A 23,013-nucleotide genomic window follows, 5' to 3' on the forward strand; every position below is an offset into this window, starting at 1 on the left:
GTCCGAATCACTTGGAAGTTTTTAGATTTATGTAAATAACTCACAAATAAAGCGAAACATTTTGCTTTTTTTTGTGTGTATATATTAATTTTTAAATATTGTCAGTGTACATTTTATTTTGGACGTAGCTCAAAACACTCATTCAAGAAAATGGATATAGTTTAATAAAGTACATATAACTCCAAAATTCGAGTTAAAAAAAACTAGATACAACACACAAAGCTCCTTTTGAATGTTAAATAATAACCTCGATTTATATGCCTAAGTTCCTTTTTAAAAAGTCTCATATCAAAATCACTATGAAAATTCAATAAATTGAAAAAAAACTACGAATGATTGTTATTTACGAATTTTTTTCTTTTAATATACAATAGTTTTAGAATAAAACAAAATACTCTGCCAATTCTCTAGAGTGACTTCCTGTAACGTTTTGACAGTAACGTTTCTTAATTCCACATTTTGAATTCTGTCCAATTTTTCAAACGTGCATATAAATCTATGTTTATATTCTTAACGAGTAATTTGAGCGACTGTGTTAAAAATAAAAAGCTCACCTACTATATATTCTAGAATCTAAGAACTTTCACAGTAACGTCTAAACATTCCTGTTTCTTTCCTATTATAATCATACTATATATTCTAGAGATCTAATATCTGTCACAGTTACGTAGAAACGTTCCTTTTTCCTTCATCTTTCGATCATACAATAAATTCTACGATATATTCCAGGTATTTAATAACTTTCACAGTAGCGCAGAAACATTCCTTTTTCCTTTATACTATATGTTCTACAAGATATTCTAAAGATATAATAACTTGCACAGTAGCGTAGAAATATTCCTTTTCCTTTCATACAACGATCATACTATATATTCTACTATAGATTCTAGATATTTAATAACTTTCACAATAACGTAGAAACATTTTTTCCTTCCTACTACGATCATATTAAGTTCAGTCGAAATATTTAATGTCTTAATTTGAACATTTACTAAGCTGTTTCAATATATATATATATTTCTAATCTAAGACATAAACTAATTTTTGTAGATAGCTTATAGTTACTTCATATTGCATATATTTTTATTTATATTATTATCACATCATAAATGATCATATAAAACAGACTTTTAGGTGAGTTTTATCTTCAAATGATAAAAAGCAAGAACAAGGGAGACTGATAAGCAAATGTTCGTTTATCATTAACTCAGTGTAGATAAAAAATTTTATAATGCGGTATCAGTGAATGAAAATTCTATCTTGGGCTTGCCGTTTCCGGTATATTTAAGTGCTTCAAAAATATTAAATAAAGAGCCATTAAGCACTGTCTAGTTTTAATGCCAATCAGTTTGAAAAAGAAATTAAAATGTTTAAACTGAAACGTTATATACGACTTCTTATAACTGAACACGACGTTCAAAAGCCAATTATATATTTATCGCTATTATAAGTTAATGTTTAAATAACATTAACATTAACCATAAATGATAAAATTGGAGTTTGTGAGAATTATAACAAACGGATATTAACTTTTAACTGTTCAAATTATAACTTTTAAAATTGTTGGTACTTGTATAATTAGTAAATCTGGAACACTATATAATTATGTTCACCATTAAAAGTCAAATGCCAGATGTTATAAATTATTGACTGTACACTAAGGGTATAAAATTTGAATATAAATGCATGGATAGTTAAATTAAAATTAAATTACTGCAGTTCGAGTTAAAAATAATCTGTCAAATGATTTTTTTCTGCGCAATTTTATTCGAAAAATTTAAAAAAAAATCAAAAAATATTTTTTTTTTTAAATTAACAATTGTATTATTGGTTATTAAACAATAAAAAAGACTGTTTATGTATACTTAGTAACAAATAGTAATGTTTAAGAAAAACATAAATGTCTAATCTCAAAAAACACACATTAAAATAAATAATCGCTGATTTAGAGAAATTTCTGAAATTAATTCTAAAATATGAGTAGGCATTTCACTTGTGTGATAAAAATATAAATATTAAAAAATTAAATACATAAAAAAATTGCTTTTAAGTGCATAAACGATTAAAAGTCAACATTTTCATGAGTTTTTACACACTCATAAATGTTTATTGATAATTTTGCAAACAAATATATTCATACGCTATGAAATTTTAAAATAAACATTGTTATAAGAATAAATATTGCCTGTGGTGTGTGGTTTCGAAAAAATAATTACAACACTTATGTTTACGCTCCTTTGGCTTTTAATGGGTTAATATGTATCTCAATTATGATACGATATCTCAATTTTACGGTAACTTAAACAATAATTTTTTATAACATCAAAACAATACTCAAATTAAAATTATTTTAATTGTTTTTAGTCATGAAGATCATTTTTTTTCGTAGTTATTTTAAAAAACCATTGTGTGATTAAATCAAACAGCTGTCATTAACCCCAACTTATCTTCAACTTACAACCATGCAAGGAAAATATGGTTTATTGTATCCCTCCAAATTGAAAAATAATTAATACAACCAAGGTTACAACTATTCTTATTCTGTTCTATTCAAGCATACCTTCTGTCTATCTATACATACCAAAAAAAAAAAAAAAAAAAGTTTAAAGGGTATGTTAAACGATATGCCGACGAGCTCTTAATGCCCCTACCTGAGAATCGGGTTGCCTACTTAAGTTAACTGACGCCCTAATAAAGGTATAAGAATTGCTTGAAAAGGAGAAGAAGAAAAAAAGAGGAGGGGGGGTCCTACATAAAATACAATATCTGATTGTAATCACTTCTTTAATAATATGTCTGCTTGTATTTCTTGTTCTGATCTGCCTGTCTGCTCATATTTTCTGTTGATCTACTAGAGTAATTAGTGTCTGAGTCTCTGGCAGATTTAGTAATGCAAAATGTTTATTTGATACATTGTTTTTTTTTTTAAGAAAGAGAATATGCATTAGGCTAATATGTTATTTTAATCATATTTCATAAAATAAACTAACCAATTTTATTCTTATTTTGTAACGACAGTTGGTTTAATAAGTAACTATTAAAACTACTATATTGTATGTGTCCTTTAAAAAACAATGCAACATTTAATAGACTCTTGCACTGTACAGTGCGCCGTAAAAAAGGGGTCACTCTGACTAACTTTTGATTTAATCATTGGATCTTCGTGTTCTATGACTCAATCTTATTGGTTCGAGGGAATGACCCAAAATATGCTAATTAATTTGTGTCGACGATAATTTAAGTTACGAAATCTGACACAAAAACGCGCTTTTTTTTAATAAACCGATTTTTTTTTCCTCCTACAATTCAGATTTTTGAAAGCCTATATATAAGGGGTAGCTGCAATCTGGGATATATGGTCCCCATAGTTTGGGCAGGACAGCGATCCAAAATTTGAACTCCCTAATGTAAACTTTATTTCTTAAGTATTTCGCCAAACCTCACGAACTTTTTAAGCGAATTGAAAATCTTTGCACACAATTATAAAATTCGCTTATCCAAAGATAATCCATGTAAAAAATAAATTATAGTAAATACTTACTATTTTTTTATTATTTTATTTAATAACAGTTGCAAAACTTTCAAATTGTAAGGCATATAAATTTTTACATACTTTTAAAGTATCTAACTTTACATGGCGAAATACAAGATTTGAGCGAAATCGGTTGAATAGTTTATAATAAATCAAATTTTAAATACACGACTTCTTTAAAATTCGATTTCTCAGGAACTATTCAACCGATTTCGCTCAAATTTTATATTTTGCCCTTAAAATTAGAGGCTTTAAAATGACGTAAAAATTTTATACCTTTTAATCCAAAATTTTTTTCGATTACTACTGAATAAAATAATAAAAAATAACAAATATTTATTAAAACTTATTTTTTATATGGATTTATCTTTGGATGAATTAACTAAAATTAACATTAGGGGCCCAAATTTTGATCCGCTCTCTTCGGGCAAAGGATATACATTCCTTTCTACATTCTTTGCTATAGGCACAATAATGTCATTGCGGTCCAGATTGCGGCAACCCCCTATATTTTGGGGTCAGAAATCCGACGGGAAAAAAAAAGTTTGGTTATTCAGACAGTACTTTTTTATGTCTGATTTCGTAACTTAAAATATCGTCTGCACTAATTATTTAGCATATTTGAGGTCACTCCTTCGAACGGTTAAGATTGAGTCCTAGAACGTGAAGATCCGATCATTAGATCAAAAGTTATTAAGGTTGGTCTATTTATTTTTTTGAACCCTGAACAACAGTGTTTCCCAAAGTGTGGTACGCTTATCTCCAGGGATACGGGAACAGTTTAGCGGGGGTAAGCGTTCTTATGCGAAATATCTTACAACACAGGAAAATTTCAAAAATTTATATTTAAAAGCAAAGGTAGCCATGAAAATTTACGATTATGGATTATCTATTTTTTGCAGAGTTATCAGTTAATGATTAGTGGTGTGAACAACCATTTGTGGTTTTTAACTTCTGTGCAGTTTTTGTTATAGTAAAAAATACATAATTTTTTTATTAGGGATACACAGCCTTACGAAAAATTTAGAAAGGGTACGCTAAAGTTATTAGTTTGGGAAACACTGTTGTACAATGACGTTTAAAGCTTGTAAATACATTTTTGGTAATAATAATACTTTATTTAATTCGCTCTGAAGCTTCACACTATTGGAGACAGTCTGGGAAACATCCCTAAAGATCACTATTTCGATCCTCTGCAGAGGGGATGGCTTCCCCGCTTTGCATATGGAACCGTGTCTTACTATCACCCCACTAAGGGACACAATTATTTTATTTATTTTGTGTCATTGATAAACAAATAATTGCATAATTCCACAAAAAGTAAATTTAAAACTCTTAGCTCTCTTAAAACTCTTAGCTCCTTTAAATGAGAATATTAGAGCTAAATCCTAATGAAAAATTTAAGCGTAAGCTTTTTAAATAAAACAAAATGGTGCAATATACATCTTTCCTAATTTCAGAACCAAATATAACATAACAGAATCCATGGAATTATTTCTATAATAACGCAACATTTCAAAACATAATTTCTGTTCTACTTTTTAGTATCGAATAAAAAGTATGATCCCCTATTTAAAAAATGCTGTTTGCAAACAATATTTAATAAAGAATTTGACTCTAAAATTTCACGAATGTTTTACGAAACACAATTGGCTTTTGAAATATTAAATAAATAATACGAAAAATATGGTTTGAGAGAAAATGTGCTTTATTAGAAAATTAGAACATCCATTTGTGCTGAATTGGTCGCTCGAGCTCTCACAAATTTTGAAAAATCATTTTAACGTAATTTTATCCCCGGTTTTTTTCTGTATATATATTTTTTTATTAAGCTCCATTTTTAGGTTTCAGTCGTTAATTATGTAGGTTTAAGATATTGTAGAAAAATAAACTTAAAAAAAGACAACACATTGATTTTTGTAAAAAAAGAAGCTTAAAATAAAAAAATTTCACCCAAAAGCTATCAAAGTTGATATTTTACAAAACGCTAGAAAGCTTAAATACGTTAAAGTTATAATTTTTTCTGTAACTTTTTGAAAGTGTTAAAAAATATGGTATGCCAAATAAAACCTATAACAGACATGCTACAGTCATAATTTTTCGCATGTAATTTTTTTTCCTGAAATAATACTCAAATATTAGGATTAAATTTGCAAGAAATTAACTTCAAGCAACTTTACAGTTAGTTGAAAGAAAATTTGAAAATTGACAAAAAAAAATTCTAATTTGAGTTTTAGGCTAACATTTCAGAATGCCACTGGTCCTATTATGTAGAAAGAAAATTGTGGCTTAAAAAATATGATTTTACACTGTGTTTTAGTTTTGTTTATTAAAAAAAACGAAGTTAAAATAAAACGTTGTAATTAAATATTTTAAACCTTTTAAACGATAATCAAAACAAGAACAATGTTAAAAAATAATATTGATTTTTTTCAATGAAATAGCCTAGCAGACTTTTTTATTACTCACCTTTTTCATACGAAAAAATAAACAATAAACTTATATATGACTTTCTCATTTTTTCAACAATTACCTAACCATAGTGTTGAACCACCTGCAACGAAATCGATCTTTTTACAGGTATTCCGAGAAAAAACGTGAAAGTTGTATTTTAATAAGAATTGAAAATTACGCCACTTTTTCAAAGAAAAGCAGAGTATTTATTTCGAAAATGACTTTCCCAAGGATATCATTATCTTTCACTTTTACATGTTCACTCACAATTATATTAAAAACCTATTCTTGGTAATTTAACTTTAGTACACATTGCTAGTTGACATAAAAGAAAATTGACAAAAATAAAGAACTGAATTCATTCCCATACCTACAAAGGTATATGTATTCTTGAATATGTAATTCTTGAGCAAATAAATATTAATTACATAATAATGAATAAATCTGTGATACATAAATTGAATTCCTGTTTATTCGAAAAAATTCGGAATAAAATTAAAAAAAGAAATTTAATTATAATATCACGCAGTTTAGAATCAGGATGTAGATCGACAATCATCTCCATTTTTAGGCAATTGATGCAATTTAATTAAGATTACATTTAAGTTAATTTCAGAAAAATAATATAACTATCAAAAAACAGCATGTAATGCTATACAAGTGGAATTAATAATATCAGTCTATTTTTCCAACTGGGTGAAAATCGGGTAATTCGACGAAAATTTGATTTTTTTTTATTGATTTAATTTGAACTTTTCTTCATTAGTTTTCTAAATCTCTTTAAATTAAGAATGAGGTTTACGATTTCTAATTATATATTGATATAAAATAAATTGTCTAAAAATTTTCGCCAATTGCATACTTTAAACGCATTTATAGAAAAACGTTGATTGTTAGAAAATTTCTTTATGCTAACACGCATTACGAAAGAAGTTTGTTTAAAAATTCAATTGAAACTTAGTAGATAGATTTTGTTTAGTGTTAGCTAAGTTTTGAACTAATATATAAGATCTAAGTGTGAATTTTTCTTCAAGAATTTAAATTTTGAAGAAAAAAATTGAAAACAGTTCTGAAAAAAAATTTTTAATTTTTAAGGTTTATTTTAGATTTATAATTTTAGGAATATTGATTAAGCCTAAATAAAATTAGAGTTTTACTTAAGGCTCTGGATTCGATACAATTTTTTAAAAAAATTGTGTCAACCCAGTCTGATACCTTAAATATTAATTAGATATCAGATCAGCTTAGATATCAAATTATTTATTTTTCATCAAAACTGAACAGCCACTCTAAGTAATGGATTTTAGGCAATAACGTTCCCCTTTGTAACATTACATTTCTGAAACAAACTGAGAAAACAAGAGAACTCATGAGTGAAAGTGTGTGAAAGTTCATCCTCGCGGCCGACATTTTAACTGTAAAAAATCTGTGAAAAAATCTAAAAACCCTCCACGATTTTTTAGGGTTTTACCAATCCGCAACACAAAGAAACTCTAACTCTAAATTACAATAATTGAAAAGTAAGAGAAAGTAAGAAAAAGAACAATCTTTCTTATTCAACGAAATTTTTTATTGCTACACAATACTTATGCAGGCTTGTATACTCATTACAAAATACGACTCATAAGCAGATTTTGATTTCAATCCGTATCTCATCAAATCGCGCTCTCAAGCACCGAATTTATTTTTTAACAGCTTCGAGAAAAAGTTGGTTTAGAAATTTTTTAAGTCCATGCTAGTATTGCAATGTTCACTATTTGAAAAGAATTCGCGCTTAAGAGCAACGTAATTTAATTACTTCAATTTAACTATTTTTGCAGCATTAAAAAACTATTTACTCAGCTCAATTTACAGCAATTTTGTACAAAATTCTGGTTTATCGTATTTGTATCGTTATTAGTTCAACCTGAATTTCATTTCCTTTAGCAGTGCAGGCTGAGTAAATTCTTCAGGAACGACAATCGCTTTGATGTCGGGGGCAAACTGTGCTATTTTTTACAATTAATTACTTTAATTAAACTATTTTTGTTCCGCTAAAATCCAGCTTAATTTGCAGCAATTGTTTATTCAACAATTTCAACCAATTGTTCATTATACCAACATTAGTTCAATGTGATTTCTTTCTTGACAGTTAAGAATTTTGAAGGTTAAATAAATCCTTATGAACCATCATCGGAGTAGTCTTATATATAAATAAATTTGAAAGGGGAACAACAATATCTGAATTGCTTTTTTTTTATAATTTCACCCCTATTTAGTTTTCAACGTTAAAGAAAAACCGTAATATAATTACATTACGAGACCATAAATAACTTCAAACTCAATTTATTCATGGCACGTATTTTTAATTTTCAAACCTGATGCGTGACAAAAACTTAACTCGTTACTTCTTTCAAAATACAAAGAAATTCATATCTGCATTCATCACGTATATTTTCACGGAAAATTTAACAATTTGTTTCGCTTAACGATAAAGTAAAATATTTCACATGCATTCATAAAAAGTATCTAAAAAAATTACAAGCGTTATAAATCAATGGGTTAGTTGCCGGCACGGAGCTTTCGAAGTAAACTGTTCCCACGATGCCGTTCGAAAACTAACAGAAAAGTTTAATCGGTTTCATCGTAACAGAAGAGTGAAGATATTCTATCCTTCACTTTTTGTTTTAAATAAACTGTTTTGTGTAGAAAGCAAACTTTTCATTTGAATACAAAATATTTTCCGGTGCTGCACCGTCAATATTTTTTGCCTCTTTTTCATCAAAATATAAGTACGTATAAAATTTACGTTTAGAAAATGAGATGGTGCATTCTTTTGTTGTTTCTTTATAATAATACTTGTAAGCCGGCAAGCCAGCTTGGTGAAACCAAGCGAATTTAAGGCAGAGGGTGCGTTTCTTATTTTTCAGTGACGCCATCTATGACCAAGAATACGATGTCAGCCATACACATGTTACATCCCGTTTATAAGGAGGATCAATTCATAAATCCATTCCTTCATCCACAGATCGTAATTTTGACCTGAACCAGAGAACAATCAATCTCCAATTCCAGTACATCCAGAGGTATTGATTTGTTATGGGAGCATGGAGGACTTTGTGACCCGACAGATTTAACGAGCACCAGACACCATTTACTACGTGGGAAATCTTCGGCCGGTACAGGATGAACTCACGACCTTTTGGACGTGGGCCCAACGCCCTACCAACCAGGCTATCCCGGCCGATAACTACCTTTCCCTTATTAGTGTTTCGACTGATTTCGATTGAGATTTTGATTATTTTCCTCTAATTCCGAAACCGAATCATTGAAAAGAGAAGTTTAGAATGTATCTTAAGGGCTGTGTGTACGGAACATCCTGCATATTTTTCCAATTATACGAATTTACGAAATGATGCTTCAGTGTTCGTAATTTTTAAAGGTGCACAGTTCCGAAATACTAGGAAAAGCGGTGCGTTAATGGTTAATATGGGAAAAGTTTTAAATTAATTTTAACATGTTGCAAACTGGAAACAATTTAAAAGAAATAATTCGTGAATATAATAAATAATAATTAGTGAATCTAATATAATTAGTGAAAATATTGTATTGCTGACAATGTGTTTAAGAGACTAAAATATTAAAACAATAAAAAATAAATTTTCAATACAATTCCACAGGATATTTCTAATAAAAACTATATAAAAAAATAGCAAACTATTTCAATGAAAATTAACTTATAACAAAGAATCACATAACTGATAGTTTATGGAGTTATTTAGAGATACTGAATGTAGCTTTCATAAGCACAAGTTCCGGAAGTGGCTATGCTGCTCCAAACAAAAACGACATCATCAAAATGATGATGAAAAAATTTAGATTTATTAATAGTTGTTATTAAATTTAGATAAATTACTTGGGGAAAGTATTCTATTGATTATAGAAAGAAAAATCAAGACTATATTTTAGCTTGAAAATTCCAATATTCGACACTACCTTTTTAAAATATAGTTTTGAAAGTTTCAGAAGAATACTCTAACACAATTTTAAATTAATAAAAGTTTTTAAAAAAATCATTCAAATTTTAGCAATATTTAAAATTATTCTATAAAATTTTCCCAAATTCTCAATAAATGAGTTAATGTATTAATGGAAAAATAACAGGCCAAAAATTTATAATTTCCAAACATCATTGATTAATCAAAAATATATTAAGTACAAAAACTATTTAAATTAATTTTAAGAAATTTGAATAACATCGTTTATTGATAGTAAGTTACAGTATTTATCCTTCCTTCACTAAAAGCTTATTGAGAAAAAAATAAAAAATATTGTCAATTTAAATTCAAAAAATTATGCAAACAAAATTAAATAACTAAACAATTTTACTTAACTTTGAATTTATTTTTTTTTTTAAAAATAAATGTTAAAGGATAAAATTATTTATCTTACCTTTAATTGATGCAACAAAACAGAAGATGTTATCACATTTTTAATAGTTTATCATAAAGAAAAATAATTGGTTGATTGATAATATTTTAGTTTTTTTCCTACAAATCCTTAAAAATATTGGCAAATCGGTATCACTAGATCACTCACTCTCCCTACATCCCCATCCCATTCGAACAAATGAGCCGGCAAGCGCGTAACTTATTTGAGGTGAGAAGGAGAAAACATCAGAGAAAGTTTTTTGGCGACAACTTGGCATTCACTTTCGTTGCCAATAAAAGAAAAAAACTCTCATTTTATAATTGACGGAATGCTTGAATTCCTGATCGCAGTTTTATAAAGATTCATTATTAAATTAAAAAAATATCGCACTTTCTATGTTTTAAAGTAATTAAACAGTGCGGTAAAGAAAAGTTTCCTTACTGTAAAATATTTTCAATTGATAAATTCGCTGATTTTGCTTTGGAAGTTTTAAATAAATTCCGATTTACTTATTTATTTTGATCCATGCGAGTGTTATTAAATTACTTAAATATGTCACATTCTTAAAAATAAAATGTGCCATTTTTAAATGAAAATAAATAATATGTATGCATGATAATTATAAATATTATAATTATAAATATTATAATTTTAAATATTATAATTATAAATATGTATTATAATTATAAATATGCATGAGCTTTAATTTTTTTTTTCTGTTCTTTTGAGAGTAAATGAATATTTTACAATTATTTTGGAACGATAAACAAAATTCTGTTATCAATAATAATAATAATATCAATAATAATAATGAATCAATAATAATGAATAATGAAGAATAATATTTTGGAAATAAATAAATGTGCTAAAATATTTAATAGGACATAATTATAAAACCAATCATTTTGAAATTTTCAGTAATTAGTCACAAATTTTAACTATTTTTTATGACTTAAATGATTTTATTTTGCCTTTGTTTCATCAAGACGTCAAACCACGAAAATATAACGTTTTTTTTCCTACAGAAGTTATGTATTTCTATCCAGACAACGCTAAAATCTTTTACTCCTTTTTTACAGAAAATAATGACTTTATTTTCAGAAACTTTTTTTTTTCTTTTAAATTTTATTTTTTGAATATTTCAAAGTTTAAAAAAATGGAGAATTAAGTTTAAAATAGAATATTTTTATCTTGACAATAACTTTTTTTTACGTAATAAAACATCATTATTTAAAAAATTTAAAATAAAAACAGGTTAAAATGATCACCATGACAAAAGGTTTATAAAAATTGATCTGAAAAAAAAATGCATGAAAGTTGATAATTCTACACATGATCTGATTACTTTCAATACGTTTTTCAATAGATTTTGCTATTATTTTAAAGAAAAATCCAACATTTTGACAAGTTGAAAGCAATAGCGAGCACTCCTTTAAAATTCGCATTTTAGCCATCTCAAACTCCATTGTCGTTAGACGTTTTTCAAAATTCCGATGTAGGGAACAGGGAGTCCCAAAAGAAAAAACACATTAAATAACTTTCATTCCAACTATCGGATTTTTCCAAATATTTTAACTAATTGTTGAATTTAGTTACAAAATTATTAATTAAGTTACAAAATCTGTAATTAATGCTTATTCAAAGTTACAGAATCTTACTTTTGTGGGTTCAGCATAAAAACTTATCAAGGTTGAAGAGGGGGACGTGTAGTACCCGGTCTTAACCCTGAGGGAAGCGGTTCTCGAAATGTAACGGAACAGTGCTACTGTTAGACTAAGTCCCTATTTTTTGTCAGTGTATGAATCTTTAGTAAACGTATAATAAGCTGGACATTTGTAATTTTTGCTGGATTTTTGTAATTTTGGCAACCAATAGAGAAGGCTAGTTTAAAAACAAAGCGTTAGAGATCTAACGAACTTATCTATACTAAGGCCATGAATTAATCATTAACACTCCAATATGTTAGGTCCTTCTTGTCAAGAAAAGTAATTTCAGTATTCCTCCACCAGAATTATATCTAAAATGGAATTCGATGAACGGATGCCACTAGTTGATTCATTGCTGTTTTTGTGAGAAGCCGGAAGAGCTGTATTAAGATCACCGAACTTTTGCTGATCGTGAGAGCTGTATTAAGATCAGGGTCGTGGTTGCTCCTGTGTTGCCATTAGCAGTCGAGTGAAAACAGGCCCTCGTTGTGACACATCGAGACTGAGAAGCAACAGCGTGAGGAGGACAATGTCGCAGTCACAAGTAGCAAGTCAACTGTTCAGTGTGGACCATCCAGCGAAGTAGGCAGGCCCGTAGCTAGGGGGGGGACCGTCGGGACAAATCCCCCCCCCCGAAATTATGGGATTCAAACTCTTTAGTCCTTCTTTGAGCCTCTCAGTAAAAAGAAAAACAAAAACTGTCGAATCAAACCTTTTATTAACTAACTTTATTAAGCATATTTCGGAATATTCCGGTTTGTCCTAAAAAAGTAATCGAAAAATTTTCTTCAAATCCCCGTCGCATGTCTTTGTAAACTTTGTTTACAAATTGATTATAATTATTATGTAATATTAATTGAAAACTAATTATTATGTAATATTTTTAATTACTAGTTTAACTTTTGCAAACAACAGAATAAAGAATATTTATTACAATGTTTTCCCCCTCCTTTGCATGTCTGAAACAGTCCTTGCTTCTTACCATATCACCCCCCCCAGAAAAAAAATCCTGGCTACGGCCTTGGAAGTAGGCGTGTTCAAATCGCAGTGGGCGCTTCTGTCAAAGTAGGCTTATCCACATCACGTCCGGGTCACCAATGTGGCGGTGAGTTGTTATCAATCATGTCAAACTTCATCTATGGAAAGGTACCTCAACATGGAATCGAGTTAACATGTCTTATATACTAGGGAATTGGAATTATATTTTTGTAGTGGTAGAAACACTACGTGTACACCTGAAAACAAAAGTAATTTGGACACAATCGAGGTACCCGATCTTACCTTTATTTCCGCTGTGTACATACAATGTACATTGTATATGTTTTCGGTTAGGCAATAATGTATTGAAAATATTTTGCTTATTAGCTTCTGTTGTAGAGATATAAATTATTGAATGTTAAATCAGGCAACTAAAATAAATTCTAAAAAATTGCATATTTGCACCAAAAGATCCGCCTTATAAATGTTGTCACGTTTGCAGGAGAGGAAAGTTGTTACAGTTTATGACAATCCTGGATAACGGTAATAAGAATCACTCTCGAAATATTAACGATTTCTCTTTAGGTTCTAATTCATCAATAAAATTGCAATTTAAAAAAATAATTTTAAAATTCCGAGTAAAGTAAGGGCTTTAAAATTTACAAATCAAAACAATAGAATTTTATCCTAATTTTTAAATTTTATCTTTCAGTTTTAGTCTTTTAAGACGCAAATCAAGCTTCCGATTGGCGAGATAAGTAATACAGCTAACAGTGCTTTTCATTAAAGGGACGAATAAAACTTGGCATCGAATTAAAAGATGTAGTTTTTGATAATTTTATAACATAATAGTTCCTTAACAATAACACAAAAAAGTTTTATTTATTATTTACGGGAAAAAAAACAATCGGTAAAAAAATAAAATCAATCCATTTGGCGAGTGATGCCTCATGTACTTTCCTTGTTAGAAGAATAAAAAAATTTCATTTTACAGCTCTAAATTTTGCACGAAAAAATTATTTCTTCTTTTTCAATTTTCTTTATTATTACGTCCTTATATTATCTTTCATTTCCTTTAACATGTAACAATTTTTAGAGTTTTGTATTCGTTATTTATTTTTCTTATCTGTTTCTTTACTGTGTTGTCTTATTTTTCCTAAAAAAAGGCGCCAAAGATCTTATCTAGTAAAAGCTGGTAAGGTAAATAGATACTTTGAAACAAATACACCTGTGAATGCGAATTCAGAACTTCAGAGTAAAAATACGGTTACTTAAAGACGAAATTAGAATGTTAATTATCAACTTTTTTAAAAGACGAACTAGTTAAAAAATTTCATTTCTTTCTTTTTTAACACAAATATTTAAAACTAATTAATCAATTTCTTAGCTAATATTGAAAAATTATATTTTAAAATTTGCCACACCCTACTAGTTCGAGAGATTGCGTTGTTACTGTAAAAACCCGAAGTCTGGTTTCCTAGGTTTTCCGGGTAACCAAAAAGGATTGGTAACTCCTAAGGTCTTACCGCAAAGGATTGGTAAAAGGACTAAGTAAATTCATATTAAAGCATAATACAAACTTTTGTCAAGGCACTTAGGAAAAAGCTAGGTTTTAAAGATTAAACCTAGGATCTACAAGACTTGGGGTTTTTACCTTAACAACTATAAAAGCCCGAAGTCTGATAAACCCTAGGTTTTACCGGTAAAACATAGAACTAACCAAAGTGGCTTGTTAACTCTTACGTTTTACTGCAAGGTTTGGTTAAAGACCGAAATGGAATCATGTTAAAGTGTATTTCACACCTTTATCAAGCCACTTTGGTAAAAGATAGGTTTTAGCGGTAAAAGCTTGACTTCGGGTTCCTACCGTAATACCGTCACAGAACGTGATTAGCACAAATGAATGACCGAATTTTGAATATTTGTGTTTTCAAAACTGACGAATTACAAAAAAAATATAACAGAAATTGAGGAAAAATATACAATTTTTTTCCAGTTACTACAGATACTTACGTGTGACTCTTTTTGTTCACAACAAACAACTCATCTTTAATCAAGTTTGTTTCACGCATCTCGAATAAGCCTATTTTGTTAGTGAGATAAAGATAACTTTGAATTTGTGCTTTGTCAAAAAATTTTAAAGTTGAAAGCTAATTTTCAAAAAAAAGTAGAACGAAACAGAATTAAACGGATCATATTTAACGCAATGGTCATAAAAGTAATAAATACGTTTAGACATTTTATAAAAAAATGCTATCGGTAATCATAAGAAAAAAACTCCCTATTCTGAGCTCCAAAAACCAAGATGTAAAAAACTGCAATTTTCTGATTGGGTGGATGCGATTTGTATTATCTTTATTTTTGCCATCCCAACTATTTTATCCTACTGATGAATATGTACTATATACGCGTATAGGTTTTAATAAGTTTTATTACTTGTGATTTTAAATATTGTATTTACTCAATCATAATTTTTAACCCAAAATATTACACTCATTATTTAATTAATAAAAAAAATTTTTGACTAAGAAGTCTTTTATCACTTTATAAAATTTTAAGAATGTTTTAAACGAGCAAATCGCTTTTCATCAAGACTGAAATATGGAAAAACAGATGGGTGAAAAAAACAATGTTGCCAATTAAAAAAAGAAGAAATATTAAAATCTAGGAGACTAAAACCCACTGACCGAAAAGAATATAATTAAAATGGATATTGCAAGGTGAAAAAAACCTGCCACTCAATTTGCTTCAAACACATGGCAAATAGAACGCATGGCAACGTCTCTAAAGTGGGGGCATGTTAAATGTATATCCATCGTAGTTAAAATGCTCCTCAATGTGCCCATCGTAAGTCGAATATTATTTTTTATAGTAATTTATAAATGAAGAAAATTTAATTGAGCTATCTAGCGATGACAGCTTAAAAACCCAATTTTCTCGCATTGATCTCGCAGAGATTGGTATATTTGTAAGATTATAGTATCCTGCTTTGAATTTAAAAAAAAAATCTTTTGCTATTTTTACCATTTTGATTCAGTTATTGCTATTCTAAAGAGTCTCTTGAAATTAAATATCGAAAAAGAAATGCGAGTAGTTATATTGTATTTGAAAAGTTATGCAAAGATCATTATTACGTTATTGCTACGTCCCTTATCGCATTAAACGAATTCACAATATTTTCGATCGTGGAGGATAACTTTTCTTTTGTTGCAATTTTTTTCTGACATTAGAAATATTTTTAACGTCATACATTTTATTAATATTGCCTTATAAATTTTTCATTCAAACATTTGAACGGATTTTATGTGTGAGTTGCATAAACAATATTTCCAATCGCACTGAAGATAAGCTTGAGCTTGCTTTTGGAGGTCTGAACCTTTTAGAGTCCGAAATTCAGAGATATACTTAGAGCCCGAGAGGGGTATAGGACTGACTGTAACACCAAGATGACAAAAACAAAAATAAAAAGATAAAATCAAAATTGTAAACCAAATAAAAGTCATTTGACAATTTGTGTTAGACCCACAAAGCAAAAGCACCAAACAGAAATAGCAGATCGCCGCAATTTTCGTACCTTTATAAATTTTAAATTTTTTATGCTTAATAACTGTACCAAACGTTTGTATAAAATTAAAAAAATTATGAAAATTTTATCATTGAGTCTGAGCTCGTGACCTTTCTTTTTTTTTTTTTTTTTCAGTAAGCGAGCGCGTGTCATCTCTAATTCACACCACTTGTTTTTATACATTCTATTTCATTGTCTTATTAACATAAAATATACATTATATCCATAAAATTAATATGATACCAAGAAAAAATATTTTATAGCAGGTGTTCCGTGAGACAATTACAAATATCATAAAGATACTACAATTTGGAAAGGTTTGGGAACCCTAACCCTAGGTAAAACAACCCTATAACCCTAGATAAAACAATATGATAAATTTCATTTTTATCAAAACTTAAAATCTGGGAAGTTAAAATTTAAATTGATAAATTGGGACAGTAAAAGATCCATAGATATTTAATGACTATCAGCGGAAAAAAATATTTTTAAAAGTTAACCGAAAATTATAACTAAATAACTAAACTAAAAAAATAACTAAAAAACTATGAATATATAATATACATATTAACTGTTAAATAATTTAACTGAAAGTTTAGCGTTGGTGTAGTAAGATTTCGTTTAAAAAAAATTCTCAAAAAACGAAGTAAATTTTTAAATTTTTTTCTTATTTTATATTTTTAGATCGTCGTTAGGGACGTCGGGATGGAGAGGTCACTGCGATCTCCCAAACATTTTTACAATTCGGTAAATTTAGCTTGGCCATTCCACATATTTACTCAAATTTATTTTTTCTTATTTTAATTAGAAAACTCAAGTTAAATTATGAACAATACGTTTTATTTCATTTAAATTTCGAATTCATTTGGATTAAAAAATTTTTTTAAAGATCTTAAGAATGGGGAGAAATAAATAGCAGCGGACGGAGCCTTTAACGTAGTCAAAATGAAATGTAAAACAAATATCGAATAAAAATTGAGGTATTAAATAAAACTTAGAAGAAAAGAATTAAAATGAGGCTCATACAAAAACCTTCGATGCTACGAGAAAAAAAGGTAAAAATTATTCGAATCGAGAATTATCCATAGTAATTTTATTCATTTGTTCATATTCTGGTTTTATTTAATTTATTAAATTATTATTAATTACTGTCTTTATATTAACTGGAAACATTAAGCGTAAAGTCACGTACGCTTACTAAATCTGTATCTATTTTATTATTGCTAACTTTTAAAATTCAACAAATAAAGATATTTTAAATAAGTTCAGTAATTGTCTCAATTTACGTAAACTGTCTCAATTTACGCAGAGAATGGTTTTACACTTCCTCTTTCCTCCAGAAATATATTGTTTTTACTCTTTAATTTGAATACTTTACAATTTATATATATATATATATATATATATATATATATATATATATATATATATATATATATATATATATATATATATATATATATATATATATATATATATATATATATATATATATATATATATATATATATATATAATGCAAAAATTATAAATACTTTTGTATTAATAAAACATTAAAACTCTTTCGTTTTCATGAAATGTCTTTGTTAAAGAGTAAGCGTAGAGATATTCTATTTTGGGAATTCAAGGCAGAAAACATACCATTGAATAATAATTAGATTTATATTTCAAAGGAGGAGTTATTTTTAGAATCTTGTTCCTCTTTCACTTCCATATTAGGAAGCATTAAATGATTTTCCATAATGCGTAGAGTTACAAAGGTATGTACGACTGGAACCTAATTACACCAATCTCTGTAGTATTTAATGCGGGACCGAAGGTTTTCGCATGTCTCTTGCTGATATACGTGTTCCAATAAACATCTGCCGGAACCATCCGCAGTCTTGTCCACACCCTCTCCCTTGTGGAGTGGAGATGTGAACTGTTATAACCACCAGCATAACTTTTAATAAACCTTTTGATAACTTATTATGGCTTTTGACTGCATTTCTAAAGATGAATACACCTATGATAACAGGGAGGTAGCCCTGTTATTGTTATTATTATTATTATTATTATATATATATATATATAAACAAAATAATGTAGAAAGATTAAAATATACATATATATAATAGATATTTAACCATAGACATAAAATAACATTTTCTTTTCCTAAGTTTAGAAAGTCCGAAATTCTGCAGGAAGTTGGAAATTCTCATATCTGCAACTGCTACTGATAACACGTTTTCTGTCTTTACTGGGCTTGTGATGGTACGTTTATCTTTCTAATTACTTATACCATTGTAATTTATTTTCCCACATAGGTTAACCTTTCTAGAGTTAACTAAAAGGTAAGAACCTGTCTTGAAAGCACTTTTAAGTAGCTAATTTATGAAGCATTGTAATAATTATATCAAAAGAAATATTAATCTTGGCAGTGAGAGGGGAGTGTTCATAACCCCTACCAATGGCGTAGTTTTAAAGCATGTTCGAGGAGGTTATCGGTTATCTCTTTTATCTATCTATCTATCTATCTATCTATATATATATATATATATATATATATATATATATATTACAAACGGGGGCGGATCCAGAAATTTTTCCTGGGGGGGGGTCATAAACTCAGATCGCCCCACAATAAATTTTTTTATTTTAAAAAAAAAAAAAAAAAAAAAAAAAAAATTATATTTTTTTTTTGAAAAATAAAAAAAACTGGGGTTTTTAATACTAGTCTTCTCATTTATTTTTTTCATAATGAACAATACATAAATACAGTAGGGAACCGATTATCCAGAACGATCGGGACCATCGCTATTCCGGATAACTGATTTTTCCGGTTTTCTGAATCGCTACAAAAAGCTGTTTTTTTATTGTCAAACTCAACTAAAAAATAATATTTGGAAATAATCTTAAAAAGAAGAAAAAACAATGAAGTAATATACTAATGATTATTTCCAAAATGATGGTAAGGTAAACATCTTTCAAAAAAGAAAAAAAATCCTGATATCTTTTGAGGGAAAAAAATTTTTTTTTTTAAAAATGGCGGGAAAATTTATCGAATTTTGTTCCGGTTTTTTGGTTTTCTGATTTCCGGATAACGGGTTCTGTACTGTAATTCAAAATCTTTCAATATTAATTGTAATGCGTTTTTTAGAAACGTTGGCAAATATGTCAATGATTTTTTCAACATCCAAATCAATTTCTCGATGAATGTTTAATAATGCGAGTCCATAGTCCATTTAATCAATCTTTGGTTAAACCTGTTGAAGCGAGCTGGGAGCGCTTCAACATTATTAATGTTTACAATGAAACTGTGACGAATTTCGGAAATCTTTTGGATTATGATTCTTGAAACAGTGAAAAACATAATTAGATGGAAAAAAATCGATTTTTCCGACCTACCCAGGTGTATATTTCCCCTTAAATAATTTTTAAAATATCTTACTTCTTTTGTAAACTATTTAAAAAAAAATTATTTTTTTCCAATTTGGGGGGGGGGGGTCATGACCCCTATGACACCCCCCCCCCCCGCTGGATCCGCCACTGATTACAGAAAATGAATAATGATAACTTTTTAACATCTATATGCTACTCACCTTACAATATTTCAATCAAGTAATGATTAATATCGTAGGGGTTTTTGTTTTGCATGACTTAAATGCTTCTAAAGTTTCAATATAATTCCCTAAGTAGTTCTTAAGAAATGTGAAAAAATGAGTTAGTATAAAATAGTTTCCATTATTTTGTCCAACTCTTGTATGTCATGTGAGCAAGGATTTACACATAGAGTACATGCTTCGTTATTCGGAACAAGAGTTACTCTACTTTATTGTGCTGTTTGAAACCCAGGGGGAAATTTAAAATAATCTTGTGTAACTATAATTTGCGGCATGGCAGCCATGGGCTACAATTTTTTCAATTATTTTTAACAATTTTCATATTTTTCCTAACTAATTCATACAGGCTCAAGGTTTCTATACAAATTTAATTTGTTGAAATTTTGAATGCCCTTGTTTTTAATGACACAGAAAATAAACAAATATTTAAGTTTTTATTGTGCTATAAGACACAAATACATATTTTAATAGGCTTCACTAGAAACAGTGTTGAAGAAATTTAATTGTAATAAAAAATACTTGAATGAAAATACATATATTAACAATGCAAATAACTGTATTTAAGTACAAGAATTATAGCTACAACAAAAGCAGAAGAAAAAAAATCGATATATTCTTTTAAGAATGTTTATTATTAAAAAAATATTTGTAGTAATACTTGTATTAATATTCTCTGATGCAAACAACAATATCCAGTATTATTTATAGTGATGCTAAATATTATTTACTAGATTTTAAGTACAAACATATCTACAAAGTTCATATCATGTACATGCTGAGACTACAGGCATTTCTTATAAATATGATACATATTTATTAATACTAAGACTCACAAGGCAAAATTCTGGACTTTATAACATGGCAGGGAAAAAAGTTGGCCAATAAAATTTTATAAAATAGTTTTTAAATCTAAAAAGACATTTTTAAATTTAAAAACTATTAGTACTTTCTATAAAGTCAAGTGTTTTTATCTGTTTAATACAAGATACAAAAAAAATATATAAAAATTAAATTTTTTGGTTGAATTGGGTCTTTGATTTATTATAAAATACTGACAAAATTATATTACAAGTGTTTCATTATGTTGTAAGAATAGAAAGATTAGAGTAAAAAACAATGAGACTAAAAAATGTTCTTTATTGTTGACTGTTCTTATTTTTGAATATTTATACATATCTCAAACACATTGATCTGAACTCAGATTCAATGTGAATAAATATTACATGTGAAAAGCACTGAAACTGGAAGAAAAAAAGATTTTTTATTCTTTGTTTCATGTTGAATATTTGGATAGCTCAACTTTTTCATTTATCTTATCTTTAGTCAGCTCAGCGCAAATTTTTGTGTACTCTAAGCTTCAAATAATGGATTACAAAATGGATAATTTAGTGCTTAAGTTTAAGTTATTTTCCCAATATTTGACTTCTCTAGAGTATATTCATAAGGTATTTTTGTTGTATTCATGCTTTTATAAAATATATAAATAAATGTAAAAAAATTCTTATAGTTACTAAACAAGAATTAGTTAATTTTTTTTACATTTAATGTATTGACTTTTTTGTTATTGTAAAAAAGTCAATACTTAAATTAATCAGTCAATTCTTTTTTCTGTTATAATATATTAGGTAGTGTTACATCAGAACAATAAGCATGAAATAACATCCCCACAAGTCATGTACAGTGTGGCAAAAAAAAAAAAAAAAAAAAAAACGGTCCACTCTGAATAACTTATGATCTAATGATCATATCTTCACGTTCTAGGAAACTTCCTAATAGTTCAATGCTAATTAATAAGAGCAAACCATATTTTAGCTTACCAAACTAGACAGAAAAACATACTTTCTCTGAATAAACATACCGTTTTTGACGGATTCGGATTTCTGACCAACAAAATATAATGTAGCTGCAATCTGGGAAAGATGGTAACCCTTAACGCTAATTTAACTTTTTACATATTTTGTTGTATTACGAGAAATTTTAAAGTGAATTGAAAATTTTTTGCACACAGTTGTAAAATTCGTTTATCCAAAGATAATTCCATGCAAAAAATAAATTTCAGTAAAAATTTATTATTTTTCCTTATTTTATAAAATGATAGTCGAAAAGAATTTTTATTCGTAAGGTATGCAATTGTTTGCATCATTTTAAAGTATGTAATTTTATATAGGTTGGTCGAAAGTTCCTGTGAGAAACTGAATTTTAAAAAAGTCAAATTCAAATACTTAAAATTCGATTTCTCAAGAACTATTCGACTGATTTTGCTATATAAAATTACATTCTTAAAAATTATGCAAAAAATTTTATACTTTATTACAATTAATAACTTTTTTGGCCAATCTTAAATATAAAAATAAATATTTACTAAATGTTATTTTTTGCATAGAATTATGTTTGGATAAACGAATTTTATAATTGTGTTAAAAAAAAATTTCGATTCGCTTTAAAAGTACTCAAGATATGGTGAGATACGCAAGAGGCCATTAAGGGGTCCAAACTCAGGTTCACTCCCGAGATTGCGGCTACCGCCTATATTTCGAAGGTCAGACATCCGCGAATAAAATGTTTGTTTATTTACAGATAGCATGTTTTTGTGTCTGATTTCATAACTTAAAGTATCATCTGCACTTATTAATTAGCTTATTTGAGCTATTAAGATTGAGTTCTAGAACATGAAAATCCAAAAATTAGATCAAAAGTTATTCATTGTAGTCAGCCAAATTGAATAGATTTTTATTCGTATTTAATACCTTTTGTCTCCCTTTCAAC

At 28.1% G+C, this 23,013-nt stretch overlaps 1 long non-coding RNA gene across 3 annotated transcripts in view; it reads left to right on the top strand.

The window, feature by feature from the left end:
* Positions 1-23,013, top strand: part of LOC107447262 (uncharacterized) — a 164,917-nt gene that overhangs the window by 139,167 nt on the left and 2,737 nt on the right. For 2 of the 3 annotated variants that reach the window (XR_002376563.4, XR_015428691.1), the window contains one exon: positions 18,805-18,898. This is a non-coding gene — a long non-coding RNA (uncharacterized LOC107447262). The remainder of the gene's footprint in view (positions 1-18,804; positions 18,899-23,013) is intronic. The other variant, XR_002376562.4, reaches the window with a different exon arrangement.

The sequence above is a fragment of the Parasteatoda tepidariorum genome, chromosome 8 (assembly GCF_982258835.1).
Source record: "Parasteatoda tepidariorum strain Cologne lab strain chromosome 8, Ptep-v5.0, whole genome shotgun sequence".
Taxonomy (NCBI): domain Eukaryota; kingdom Metazoa; phylum Arthropoda; class Arachnida; order Araneae; family Theridiidae; genus Parasteatoda; species Parasteatoda tepidariorum.